The sequence below is a fragment of the Bombina bombina genome, chromosome 7 (genome assembly GCF_027579735.1).
Source record: "Bombina bombina isolate aBomBom1 chromosome 7, aBomBom1.pri, whole genome shotgun sequence".
In the NCBI taxonomy this organism is placed as follows: domain Eukaryota; kingdom Metazoa; phylum Chordata; class Amphibia; order Anura; family Bombinatoridae; genus Bombina; species Bombina bombina.
The window spans coordinates 156,423,741-156,439,332 of record NC_069505.1 but is presented as its reverse complement, the minus strand read 5'-3'; positions in this window follow the sequence as shown (position 1 = coordinate 156,439,332).

Here is a 15,592-nt window from a genome sequence, read left to right as displayed (position 1 = left end):
TTTTTAGGGGGGGTTGGAGGTTAGTTTTATTGTAGGATGGGGTTGTAGTATTTTTTTTAAAAAGAGCTATAACACTTTAGGGCAATGCCCAATAAAATCCCTTCTAAGGGCTAACTTATAGTAACTGTTAGTATTAGTTTAGAGGGTTTTTTGTTTGTTTGTTTTTTTTATGGGGACCTTAGTTTCACTATAGGCACAACTGTGATTTTTATTATTTTTTTTTTGGTAGATTTTACAGGACATATGCTGCAACTCTAAGACATTTTGCCATTCCACACAAACGGGTTAAAAGAGCCTGAAATCTATCAAGTATATAAGAGCAGACCCTTATCAGCAAAAATATAAATAGACGCTAATTAATTTGGAATATAGAAGCAATTAGTTTGTTTTCTGGACATTTGATAATTTATATCTTGAATCATGACTTTTCATTATAATCACCTTGAAACTAAAGCCAATGTTACAAATACTCTATGGGCCCCATTTACAAAAGTGTACGCCTACTTTTAAAGCCATAGAGTCAGCATTTGCTAGCAGAATTTATGACTGTACAATAAAATGCTTGGGGTGACCTATCCCCTGCACCTGTGGAACCAATTACACAAGAATAGGGGTTGTCAATCATCTCAGACAGATAAGTCCTGGGTTATTTAACTCTACCAGCACTGTTACCCTTACATAAATTATGCATGAGCTAGCTTGCTAGCTTATTGATTGATTGATTTTTGATTGAGCAATAACTATTAAAATTAAAATACTTCAGGAAGAAAAGTGTTATTTCAGGAATGAACACAGGTCAGTAACTTGCTCTATGGTGATTTACAAGTACACAAACCTTGGGGTATAGGGATAGCGCTTATGCTAAAATAAACTTCCTAGCCTTCCTTAGAAAGTCCTAACACCTCCAAGTTAGGAAAATCACAAATTAAATACTAAAACCAAGTAAAGGAGGCGCTTCAAATAAAGCTGGGAGAGTACACGTGACCTTTGTAAATTTCTAGTTCTATAAACTTTGCTAAAAAGACAATCAATAAAAAAAGCCTTCAATATTAATACAGACAAAATAGTCTGTTAGAAATAAGTCATCATAAATATTAATGACTAAAAAGCTAAATAAAACACGTGCACAAAAAATATAAATAAAAAATTGCTCCTACCGTTAAACTGAGTGTCGGCTCTGTCCTGGAGGATTTTTGTGAATCTTTGTATCCTGGCAGACCAAGCGGCTTTACCGCTATCTTCAGATCCTTGATGATCAACGGTGATACCTCCCGAGGGAAAAGTGACAAGCTCCAGATTCTTACCGGTTTTACCGGACAGCGATTCAAAGTGGATTCTTCTTGCTTTTCTCTGTATTGCTGCTTCTTTGTTGAAGTCTAAGCGGCCTGCTCTTCATTACGTAAGCCATACGCAGTAAGCTTGTGATCAGCTGCTAGTGAAGAGGTGGAGTAACTGCAGTTACCATTCTTGCTGTACTGAAATCCATGTCTACGCGTTTTGTCCTTACCATGGACTTTCTCAAGATAGTGGATAACACCCTGTACAGCATATTTAAAGGCTTAGTAATATTCTCATTGATCCATTTTAATATGGTCAGAATAATCCTTTGTGATTTCCTTTTCTCACTTTATTAGTATAATACAGAGTCTGAAAAGAGGTTATAATAGGATCCGTTTCCTTATATTCACTCATTATATTGATATAGTAATACAAGCGAAAGGATGGTTTTGTATAATACTAGCGACAAATATATTTTGGGATACAAGGTCAGTCCAGTCCAGAAATACCAGGCAATACCTCTCTGAACTTGGCAACCATAGACAATCATTTTGGCCTTCTTTGGGCCTCATCAGTGAGGTGCAGCCCTATTTCTAAGCACATTGGACAAGTAGTCTACGTCTAGTTTCCACCATCACCCTTAGGGAGACTTCCCTAAGGCCATATTACAAATACCTACAGAAAGAGAAACACTCTCTCAGGAACAAACAACAGCTTAATAACTTGTTCTATGGCGATTTACCACCTGGCAGCTTCCTCTTTTAGCTCAGTTGTGCTTTTCACAAAATTAAAATACTATCATGCCCACATCATAAATAATTCTGTTGATTTACAACTGTTTATTGTTGTGTTGTGCCTTTCATTGATCCACTACCCTTTTATTTGGATTATGGGTTTGTGCTGGATAAGGGTTCAGCTTTTTCTCTTTCTTTTTTTCTTTACAAAATTAATGTATATTCTGATGTATGATTGTTTTTCTTTTTTAAAAATTTCTTTAAATAAAAGAGAAATGCATAAAAATGTTAGATAAAGATTGTTTAGACTTCTGAAAAGTTTGTAAAGAACTTAATTTTGCTAGAAAATATTTGTTTTTAAATTTCCGATATCCTTAAAATCTGACCTGTTAGGGAGGCCTGAAGACAGGTTTGAAAAACCCTGCTCTACATGTAACCCCTATTACAACCATAAGCTAAAACCCAAAAGGCCTTTCTACATTGTCCACCACAGCTCAACTTCTACATAACCATAATCAGTCAATCAACCAACGATCTCCCCTGAATAATCTCACCTATGCAACAAACAAACCTCTAAAACCTGAATAATCTCACCTATGCAACAAACAAACCTCTAAAACCCATCTGACTCCTCCATACAACCCCACCCTCACACAATTCAACCACCCTGTAATTCTTAAGGAACCCCACGGTAGCGCTTTAGGTTCCACAGCACATTAGGAGCTTGTGGGTTTTCTTAGGTATTAGGGAGTAATTATTTGTGGAAAGTCATATAGGGTTTCCCTTTTATGGGGGCTGAGGGGTTTTGGAGGGGGCTCTAGATGTTAGGAGGACCAGATTTGCTACTGAGTTAAGGATGTTAGTGAGACAGAGTTGCTAGTGAAGTTGGAGAGGAACGTAGGGGCCAAAATGTTAGCCTGGCCAGTGCTATTAATTACAGTGGTGGAGATCTAAAATCAGGCTCAAGTGTAGTGGGTCTAGGTTGTATTTAGATTACTGAGGCTGTAGCACTGATGCTTACATCATATTTGTGCCAGTTGTCTTGATGGTTGGGTTAAGAAATTCTTAACTGAGCTAGTCATTACAAAAATACATAATCTATTGGGAACTTATAGAGCGCATGTACATGGGAAATATAGGTCTAAATGTTTCATATTGCTAACTGTAAGTTATCAAATTTGTCCCAAATTAAACAATGCATTTATTGCACTGGTAGAAAAAAACATGTATGTGAAACTAGAAGTGAGTGCAAGGTAAAGTATTCTGAAAACAGTGCAATTTAAATTATATGTGTATACACATATACAAACTTAAAATGACAGTCTACTCCAGAATCTTTATTGTTTAAAAAGATAGAAATTCCCTTTCTTACCCATTCCCCAGTTTTGCATAACTAAAACTGTTATATTAATATACTTTTTTACCTCTGGAATTACCTTGTATCGAAACCTCTGCAGACTGCTCCCTTATTTCAGTTCTTTTGACAGACTTGCATTTTAGCCAATCAGTGTTGACTCCTAGGTAACTCCACGGGAGTGATCACAATTTTATCTATATAGTACACATGAACTAGTGCTGTCTAGATGTAAGAAAATGTCAAAATGCACTAAGATAAGAGACAGCCTTCACAGGCTTAGAAGTTAGCATATGAGCTTACCTAGGTTAAGCTTTCAACAAAGAATACCAAAAGAACAAATCAAATTTGAAAGTAAATTGGAAAGTTGTTTAAAATGACATGCCCTATCTGAATCATGAAAGTTTAATTTTAATTAGACTGTCCCTTTAACATACATTACATACAGTACAGCATACATTTCCAGCCTCATAAAACTTCTCAAACCCATGTTTGTTTGTTTTTTATGAAGCTCACTGTTTAAAGGGACAGTCTAGTCAAAATTAAACTTTCATGATTCAGATAGGGCATGCCATTTTAAACAACTTTCCAATTTACTTTTATCATTAAATTTGCTTTGTTCTCTTGGTATTCGAAGTTGATTAGCAAATTTCTAAGCCCTTGAAGACTGCCTCTGACTGCATTTTACATTTTTTCATAGCTAGATGGCATTGGTTCATGTGTGCCATCTAGATAACATTGTGCTCATGCTTGTGGAGATACTTATGAGAGGGCACTGATTGGCTAAAATGCAAGTCTGTCAAAAGAACTGAAATAAGGGGGCAGTCTGCAGAGGCTTAGATACAAGGTAATCACAGAGGTAAAAAGCATATTAATATAACTGTGTTGGTTATGCAATACTGGGGAATGGGTAATAAAGGGATTATCTATCTTTTTAAACAATAAAAATTCTGGACTCTGTCCCTTTAATAATAGAAAGAGGAGTAAGTTTTATTAGTCTGGCTCCATAAAATAACATCTAGTAAGGTTTTGTGAGGCAGTTAGTTATTCTAGGAGAATATAAAATGAGTTTTGCTTTAACAAATATAAATGGCTAAGACCTTTCAAAGCTTTATCTCTCACAGTATTGTGAAGCACTTTAAAGGAGAGATTATTGGGTCTAGGTATACAAGGTTAGAACTGCGCTCGCAATACAAGTCAATAGAAGCCTACAGACACAGGTGATTATCTCCTAAAACACCTTAGATGCTCTACAGAGGAAGCTTATTTACAATGATTAATTGCCAGCCTGGGCACTTAATCAATACTAAAAATCTGTGGCGCTGAGGATACAGCTAAACTATAAACTAAATGGCTAGGAATATATAAATACTTATGAATATACTTAATCTATCAACTGAATCAAATCATATATGTATATAAAAAAATTGATTAATTAAAAATTTAATAAGAACACTTCAATCACTATAATTCATATAGTAATACACACAATGCTACATGGCAATTCATACACAAATAATAAAATGCTGTCAGTAAAACAAGCAATTGCTTAGCAACACTAAAACAAAATGTATGAAAAGATGCAAAGAAAAAAACAAATGAAAAATAAATAAGTGTAGTAAGCAATAAATAAACATAAAATCAATTCCTAAATGATTCTTCGAGTAGTTTAAAAAAGTCAATTTGTGTTAAAAAGTTTTCCAGCAATGTTAATCGATCCTAATGCAAGAAAAGACAAGACAAGAAAAAACTTGTCACAAGCAGGCAAATAGTTCCAAGTATGGTGATAAACGTCTTACTTACACCGGGAGGTGTCAGACGGCTCTCTCAGTGCGGTCCCAATCGCTGTCTCCTTGTTTCTAACAGCAGGGCCATGTTAACACAAACGGTTGTTCAGTTACTCCAAAAGATGTTTGGTAGTCTCAACCAAAACTGCAGTTTTTCAGCAGTACTTGTCGTTTTTTTGCAGCAATATACTCGCAAAAACGAGTGATATAACCGAAGTGTTCCACAATTTTTTAGCCCTCTTTTTGAGCTGACAGCAGTACCGCCAGTTGGCGTTTCTAAATCAGTCAGTGTGTGTGTGGCAGGTACGGGTCCTCGGATGGACCAAATTAAAGAGCAACGCGTTTCGGCTGTTTGTGCCTTTCTCAAGCTCTTCTTGCATTACTGCAACGGTGCCTTTTATAGCGGATCGGGTCTACAATCAACTTGTTATCTATAATTAATTATTAACACCCTTTATATTATCATATGCCTTGCTGCTTTATATCGCAATTTATAAGATATCTATGCATAGAGTTAATCTCTATTTATGTTGTCATAGCGTTCTTACAATAAAAAGCACCTATTGCAGTATGCTCACAATCTAAATATATATAAATGTAAAATCTTATTGCATTATGGAGAAATTACATAAAAAAGAATTGTTACCATATTTTGTTATAATATATGATAAAGAGTACTAATATGTTATATAGAGAGATATAGAAAAATAAGAATAGGAATAAATGTATCGCCCTAAATATATTTATGAATCAGATTTAAATAAAGAATACCCATTTTATAATGTTATTTTATAACACCCTAAAATGTAGTTAATGACTGAATTATTTAAATGAACACTGAAAAAAGGATATATCAGAATATAGATGCCGGACCACTATTCTCAGATTTAAAAGGATTTTGTTTTTTTTTAATAACTTTTTAGACTTAATGGATTTTTTTTTTTAAAAAAGGGAAATTTTATAGACTTAATGGAATCTGCCAACCCCACATAGAGTGTGTACAATTGTCCACCAGTTCGTATAAAACAAGTTCGACAGAGTCCACACTCCAGTGGATGGTGACAGATGCAAGTGATAACATAATAATACCAGATATTCCCTTATAGGGTGAACAAAAAAAGTATAGGATCTATTAGTAGATATTTATAATTAATTACATTTATTAATAAGTTAAGTTAAAATTATAAATAGATGTTTATATAAAAAAAAATTAAGAATTTAAAGAACTTTGTTAAAAAATTCTAATGGAGTTTTTCTTATAATGGTGTATATGAAGAAGTAGTTAAATTTAATTGGATCTAAAAATTATCTATAATAAAATTAATACAATTAGTAAAATTAGTAACTAATCAATAAGGAAACACCCCAACTCAAATTCTTGATTTAACCCATTGGGGGTAAGAGACTTCATCTCAAAGATCAATTTGCTTTCTAATTTTAGTAAGCTGTTATGTATATCCATGCCCCTCCAATTTGTCTTAATTTTTGCTATTCCTTTATATTTTAAACATTTAGGATTCGCTTTGTTGCAACTAGAGAAATGTTTTGGGATTGGAAGGTCTTTATTCCTTTCTTGATCAAAATTCTCACTCGATAGAATATGTTCCCTAATGCGATCCCTCAGGGGTCTTTCCGATTCTCCTATATATTGAAGACCACAAATGCATTCAAGTAGATACACCACATTTTTATCTGAAGTTCTTATTTGTTGTTTAATTTTATAGCTCTTCCCTGTAACATTGGATTTTATTTCTTTTGTTTTCACAGCATGTTTGCAGGCTTTGCATGTTAGGCATGGAAAATATCCATTTATTACTTTACCCATTAAGTCATGGTCTCTATTGTATTTTCTTTTTATTTCCGTAGGGGCTAAGATTGATTTCAAATTTTGGGATATTTTATATATTATTTTTGGGTATTTTGGTAGACATTCTCCTATTAACTCGTCACTTTTTAAGACAGACCAATAAGCTTCCTCTGGAGATTATTGGGTCTACAAAATCTGTGGGATACATAAGAGGTAGATTCTATACAATTCCCTGTTCCTGCAAGGGCTGTAAGAGAGACTCATATGAATAAAAATGTACACTGGTACTTGGGGGATGCATCATTGATTACACAATAACAAAACAAAACTACTCATTGAAGGTGGAAATAGGGGGATTCCAAAGCAGTTTATTCTGCTTATCTGGTTGAGCTCATAGCATTCAATATATAAACAAAGCGTATAGAGAGCAGACTTGCAGAACTACTCATGAACAACTATGTGCTACTGGGAACTAGCTGGTGATTGATAGCTACACACATGCCTCTAATCATTGCTAACGTGTTGAGATTGGTCCCATTTATACATTGCTGCTCTAGAGCTGATTACCTGTGGGTTTAACCCTGTTGGAAAGGTTAAACCTATAGTCATATGCAAGCAATATTGTTATAATAAAATGTTCTAGCAAATTAAAATATGTATATCTAGTTGGAAACAATTAGAATGTGAATTGCATGTTGAGCTGTACACTTAAGTTTCTAATCACTTTAACTGAGAGATTTAGTTAGTGCCTGGAGCCACAATGCTGATCTGCCAGTCACTTGTGAGAATCAGCTTAGCAGCAAGTCCCATAGGAACAAACTTAGAAGTGACTTGAAAGTGCCAGCCCCTTTTTTAGTTAAAAGGGAGAGTAAAGTCCAAATTAAAACTGAATAGTCCATCATAATCATGAAAGTTTAAACAACTTTCCAATTTACATCTATTATCTAATTTGTTTTGTTCTTTTAGGTATCCTTTGAGGAAAAGCATGCCTAGGTTGGTTCAAGAGCAGCAACACACTACTGAGATCTAGCTGCTGATTGGTGGATGCACATATATGCCACTTGTAAGCTATCTCCCAGTAGTGCATTACAGCTCTTTCAATAAGATAAACAGAGAGGAGTTTAGGAATGCGCATTTGTCTTCATCAGTCTATGACATCAGTATCAGCAACTTGAATAGGATTGCACTACTGCCAGATGGCTAAAGTCATGTGCATGCTCCTGAGCTCAAATTGTATGCTCTATCTAAATAATGAAAGAAAAACTTTAGGGGGCCTATTTATTAAAGGTCTTGTGGACCTGATCCGACAGTGCGGATCAGGTCCACAAGACCTCGCTGAATGTGGAGAGCAATACGCTCTCTGCATTTAACATTGCACCAGCAGCTCACAAGAGATGCTGTTGCAACGCCGCCTCCTGCTGACTCGCGGCCAATGGGGCGCTAGCAGGGAGCTGTGAATCAACCCGATTGTACTCGATCAGGTTGATTTCCGGCAATTCCTGTCAGCCTGCTCAGAGCAGGCAGACAGGGTTATGGAGCAGCGGTCTTTAGAACGCTGCTTCATAACTTGTCTTTCTGGCGAGTCTGAAGACTCGCCAGAAACACGGGCCCATAAGCTCCATACAGAGCTTGATAAATGGGTCCCTAGGTTTCATGTGCATTAAACATGACAAACTAGGCTGACTGCAAGATCAGAAAAGCGAGCTGACAGCTTGCAGTGAATCAGCTCATAAGAATTGTCTACCATCTACAGCACCTACGTTATTCTAAGGGACCTATTTAACAAAACTCACTATAAGACAGAACTTTAGTCAGCTGGCTCCAAATAGGCTAAAGAGACCTGCCAGTTCTTAGTAAATTCAGAGTATCTCTCACTGTATTCATTTTATTACAAGGCAGATCACTTGCATCCACTTGACATAACTGAGATTTAAGGGTGAATTTGTTTTCCTGGGTAAGGTTAGCTTCACTATTCACTTCTATTTCAGTCCTGGGGAATCTCAGTAAATCTGTATGAAGCAAGGAACTGTACAAAATCATAAAATAGTAAAATAGTTTAATTCAGACTTTACAGTTCCTGAATAGGCTTCATATATTCAGTCAACCTAAAAAAGCATTTTTCACTAATGATTTTATAGTGACAAAAACAACTTTTTTTGTTTAGATAAATACATGCATAGATGAAAAGACTAAATTCCGCAAACTTGGCTTTTGCGTCATAACGTAATCCTACATAATTAACTTCTCAGTTTTCTAAGTTATTGTCTGTAGACATTGAATCTTTAAAAAACAAATTTCCATATAGGTTTTACCTAAGCTGGAAAATGAAAACGTCTGTAATAATATTTAAACAAAACTTTTGACTGACATATTTGCCAGTTATTAACTGTAACTAGTATGTAGGTACTGTGACTGCAGGCGCTTCATCAAGCATTACCACGCCAGGTATTTTTAGACTTCAGACTGAATAGGTCCACTTTTTCTACACTTCTTTAACGCTTGGGCCAGCAACTTGTGGCTTTTTTATTGCGATTGCTTCACATCACTAGTATATAAAGTCTACAGATCATATTATTTAAATTGAAAACGTCTCTGTTTTGCAAGGTTTCTCTTTTGATTATTTTATGATATTTCTTGCCACACATAAACTTGCACCAAATGCTTGCTGGTTTTCATTTTAAAATGTGGATTTTTGACCTTTAAAAAAAAATAATAAAATATATATATATATATATATATATATATATATATATATATATATATATATATATATAAAAGTTTGTTTTAATATTATTAAAGCCAAGCCACGTTATAAGAAAAAATTAAACCTGGAACACTGATGCTAATGTAAAAGATTCTATTCATTTTTATAATGTACATATACTGATGACTCTTTCAGATAGATTTATATATATATATATATATATATATATATATATATATATATTAGGGTTGCACCGATACCATTTTTTTAAGACCGAGTACAAGTACCGATACTTGTTTTCAAATACTCGCCGATACCAATTACCGATACTTTTTTTTAATGTCATGTGACAGTTTACCAAGCACAATACAGACTAATTATTTAAGATTCCTTCTTTATAATTATGAAGGACTGTAGCTCAAAAGACATTATGAAATAATAAAACAGGTTTTATTTGTCACAAAGTTCACAGAACATGTTTAGAAATAAAAATATTACAATAAAATATATTAACAACAACAATAAATAACAAATATAAAATTGCAACCAACCAAAAGTGCCATACAGTAAAAAATAGAACAGAATACTGTTTAATCATGGTGAACAACACTATGGGCTAGATTACATTTGACTGGTAAGCTTTACCAATACTCTCATTACTTGTCCTACTCCATTAAAGGCTATGGAGTTGGAAATGTGAACAGAGCATTGGTAAAGCTTACCAATCAAATGTAATCTAAATCTAGTCCTATAGGATGAGTGTTCATTTGGATTAACTTAATTTTTCCTATGAGTACTCTTCCTGCAATTATATATGCTAGGATGTTCCTCAGAGTACAGTATGTTTTGAACATAATTGGGCAAGATGAGAACTAGCAGTATAAAAGGCAATCTAGCAATTAGAATAATTTTTCAAAAGTAAGTGGCAAGTTCTTTTTAAGGAACAGAACAGAAGCATCTCTGCATGCTCAACTATAAGTCTGTTTTTGCTATCAGTAAGGAGCTTCAACTTTCCACACTACTGCATGGGGCAGAAAGATATTTTTGGGCCATTTTAGCCAGAGCTGGAAATCTCAGTTTATTAACTGCCCAGTACTTCAGGGGTTTGTCTGAACGCAGTACAGTGATCTCTCCTACAATAATACAAATAAGAGCAATTTGTATTGGCAGAACAGTAGTAAACAATTTTTAGTTTTGTCTCCACTACAGCTTTAAATGAAATGGGAACATGCAGTTTGAAAAAAACACCAAAAGATAGCATATGGGTAGTAAGTGGAGGTATCGGTTTAAGTATCGGTGCATTTGCACGAGTACAAGTACTCATGTAAGTACTTGGTATCGGTACCGATACCGATACTAGTATCGGTATCGGTGCAACCCTAATATATATATATATATATATATATATATACAGTATATATTCTGCTACAATACATATCCATATTGGTCAATCTATATGAACATTCTTTGAAAAGAAATACAACTAACTACAACCTGTAATTAGGGTCGTGCAAGGAATAGTCCTGTGAACATTTGATTTGGACAACGAAATGTTGATAAGAATGAAAATCTATTCAAATTTGGTAATCTGGGGCCCCATCCGATATGCAGAGTCGACTGCAAAAGCCGGCGACACCAAATTTTGTGCAATTTTGGTATCACATATACGGCGTAGCATACAAGTTACGCGTGTATATTTCACCCTTCGGCTGTATTTTTTTTACCCATAGATTAATATAGAACTACGCGCAATTTGGTATCCAATATACAGCGTAAGTACTTACACGCGCAGATTTCAGAAAATCTACTCCATTCTCATCTCGCCACAAATTGCAGGCGCAGCAACCCTTGCACTGACTAAAAAAGCAACGTAACTCCCTGGAAGCCTTAACAAACACATACATTTAAGCAGCATCTTAAGGTTAAAGGGACAGTATACTATGATATTGCTTTTTGAAGGTTTATTTGTGTATTTGAAATAGTTTGAAGCCACAACATAATCAAATGTATTGAGCTTCTAGGTACTTTATCACATTGTGGACATATACTTGCTTATTTACTTTCAATTGTATTACCTTCATCTCTTTAGAACCCACTGGAGTGTAATTTATTCTAATGCTAACACAGCTTGGCACTGATGCCAAAATATATAAAGGGACAGTCAAGTCCAAAGAAAACCTTCTTTTTTAAATAGGGCATGTTATTTCTAACTACTTTAAGATTTAATTAGAACACTTGCTTTGTTCTCTTGGTATTCTTAGTTGAAAGCAAAACCTAGGATGGCTCATATGATCATTTCTAACACCTTGAAAGCTGCCTCTCTGCTATTGTGTCAAACCAATCACAGACACCACAACCTCTGACCTGCAGACTTAAAACACCTGATAATGCCCACCCTCAGTAACATCACTACTATATATACCAATGTGTCAATTTATATTGGATGTGAGATACATTGATTTACATCTTAGAAGTGAATATTACTATATGTACCCTTCATAAACAACTATTGTGGATGTGAGTTATAGTACAAGAATATGTCATAAACAGGATAATATTACCTTTTTTGGGCCATATTCCACACATGCCTTATTATATGTTTTATCAATATTAGTGTACTAAAACACACCTCACATGGATGTGGATGACAATTATATGGTAAATAACAGAGGACAAGATTTATGGTGAACTATAAGAATATTTATTTCTTTTTTGGCTTCTTGTATGAGGGAGCTGAGGTGGCTGCAGTGGATTTCCTTGTTCTCCTGGTTTTAGAAGATTCTTCTGTTTCTGCTGGTGTGCTGGCCACAGATGATAGGCTGGAGGCAGTATCCTGCTTGTGTGTAAAGTGCTCAACCAACACACCCAAGAGTTGATTTTGTTCCCGCCATCTATTGTCCATCTGCATCTGCATATCAGACAGAATTCTCATAATCTGCGACTGGTTTTGTACAATTCCATTTAATGATGCTGCCATGTCCCTCTGCAGCTCTATGCTACGCTTGAGTAACCTCTCTTGGCTCCTGTAAAACCTCTGTTGGCCTCTTTGTCTGCTCTTGCAGCTTGTTATGAGCCTCCTCTGGAGTGAAATGTATTCCTCACCCAGGGGAGAATACGTGCCATCCACAGGCTCTTCAGCAGCAGGGCTTCTAGGTGCTTGATGTGCAGGTTCAACTGCATCTGCTGCTGCTTGTGGGGCATCCTCAGCTGCATCTGCTGCTGCTTGTTGGGCATCCTCAGCTGCATCTGCTGGTGCTTGTGTGGCATCCTCAGCTGCATCTGCTGGTGCTTGTGGGGCATCCTCAGCTGCATCTGCTGGTGCTTGTGGGACATCCTCAGCTGCATCTGCTAGTGCTTGTGGGACATCCTCAGCTGCATCTGCTGGTGCTTGAGTAATTCCAGCTATATGCTGATCTGCAGATGGTGGAGCTCTCCCAAGGGAAGAGGATGGTGGATCTCTCCCAAGGGAAGAGGATGGTGGAGCTCTCCCAAGGTATGAGGATGGTGGAGCTCTCCCAAGGGAAGAGGATGGTGGAGCTCTCCCAAGGGAAGAGGATGGTGGAACTTTACCAAGGGAAGAGGATGGCGGAGCTCTCAGGGTGGATTGGTAGTCCCATTGATGACCAGTGTGTGACCACTCAGCCTGTCCAGTTTGCACTTCTTGGGACATACCCTGGGTGTAAAAGCCCTGACTGCCCTGATATTGTGTTGGGGGGGGTAAAGACATGGACCCTTTGTGGCTGACTTGGCTCCACCTCAAAGCCAAAAGAAGAATATTCCTCTGGCCATTAATCTTGCCAGGGCTCATATGGTAATGGTGGTGGCATCACTTCCGGGTCCTCTACTGAAGCCCTCCAACCCTGCCCATGCCTGGGAGCATAATGTTCACGTAGTTGCATGAATACTGGTGGTGGTGGTTGCATGCCTGTGACTGGTGGTGGTGGTGGAGGTGGCTGCATGCCTGTGACTGGTGGTGGTGGTGGAGGTGGCAGCATGCCTGTTTGCGTCCTGGTGACAGGAGGTTCTGTGGAGGAGTCAAATGATGAGAGGGATTAGTACAGTCATATATATGTCCATGTGGGCATACAATGTACATTGATATATCCTAGGGCCTATACTCATTCTCATGTCAAACTCTATAACATGCATGTGCACAATGTGATTTGTGATATGAGGGATTCTAATCTGCACAGTATACAGGTATGTGTTTCATACAATTGTTACGTGTACATGTCATTGATGGAAAAAATGTGTTCTTTAAGTGACACTATGGTCACACAATTTACTTTAGCCTGATGTAGGCACAGAACCTGCTTTCTGAGCTAAAAGTATTGTGATGGCTATAGTGTTCATTTACTGAAAACTCTACATGTGGCTTGTGGCCTGTGTTACTCTGAGACATGTTAGTATTGCACTATTCCACCCCATATCATGAATTGCATTGTGTTAAGTAGCATTAATGTTAAATATAATTGTAGATGTTTTGTTAGTAGGCCAAATACCATGCTCCTCATTGTGTACATGAATGTGTGACATTAAAGGGACATAATTCTCATATGCTAAATCACTTGAAACTGATGCAGTATAACTGTAAAAAGCTGACAGAAAAATATCACCTGAGCATCTCTATGTAAAAAAGGAAGATATTTTACCTCACAATCTCCTCAGCTCAGCAGAGTAAGTTCTGTGTAAAATGTTATACTCAGCTGCTCCCAGCTGCAGGTAAAAAAAAATAAAAAAATGAATAAATGAACTGCAGCCAATCAGTATCAGCAGTGCTGAGGTCATGAACTCTTACTGTGAACTCATGAGATTTGACTTAACTCTCATGAGATTTCATAGTAAGCTTCCTTTACCTGATTGGTGAAATAATATGAGAGTTCACGAGGCTCATCCTTTCAGCTGTTCCAGGACAGACATACTAATATGCTCCTTAGAAATCCTTTACAATGGGATGTGGCTACTGAGGAACTTTTGAGGTAAAATATCTTTCTTTTTTACATATAGATGTTCAGGTGATATTTTCTAGTCAGCTTTTTACAGCTATGCTGCATCACTTTCAAGTGTTTAAACATTTGGGTATTATGGCCCTTTAAAGGATGTTATATATCAAATACATATCATACTGGTGTGTGGGATGTTACTCACCAGCATGATGTGCTGTAGTTGCAGCCCCTGAGTCACAAGCCCCTGGAAGTCCACGGACTGCTGTGATACTCAGGGACCTGCATATCATCTCCTGCCAGGTGTTGTATTCTGTGTCCAGGGGTGGACCACCGCCTGTTTCCCTCTGGTGCATGGCTTCCTGGCCCATCTTCTCTTTCACCCGCCTCTTACAGTCATTCCACCTTTTTTTAAGGCCATCAACAGTCCTCCTCTGCTGGGCCACACTGTTGACGCCATCCTCTACCGCCAACCATGCCATTTTACGCCTTCTGGCAATGCCTTTGCCCTTCTCCTGGCCAAATAGGGCACTGTGATTGTCCATGATGGCCTGGACTAGGGCAATATTCTCATCGAATGAGAAGTTAGGACATCTCATCCTTTCATCCTCTGTGGACACCTGGCTTGCTCCATGCGATGTCCCTGGTGTGAGTTCCTCCCTATCCTCTCTCTCCTCCCCCCTTCTGTCGCCATGTGCACCCTCTGACCCTCTCCTTGATGTGCCTGGTCTCTGGGGCTCTACGGCATCTCCCCTCCCATCATCCCTTCTAGCTCTCCCTCTCCCCACAACACTTACTCCCTGACGGGGACCTTGCTGCTCCTCCTGTTCTCTACAATACTCCTATCCCTGCCACTCCTCTCCCCTCCTCCCCTCCGCCCTACCTCTCCCTGCCATCCTCACACTACACACACTCACACTCACTCCCAGTTCAATCACACACAATCACAACCAAACACTCAGCCTATCACACTGTAAAATTGAAA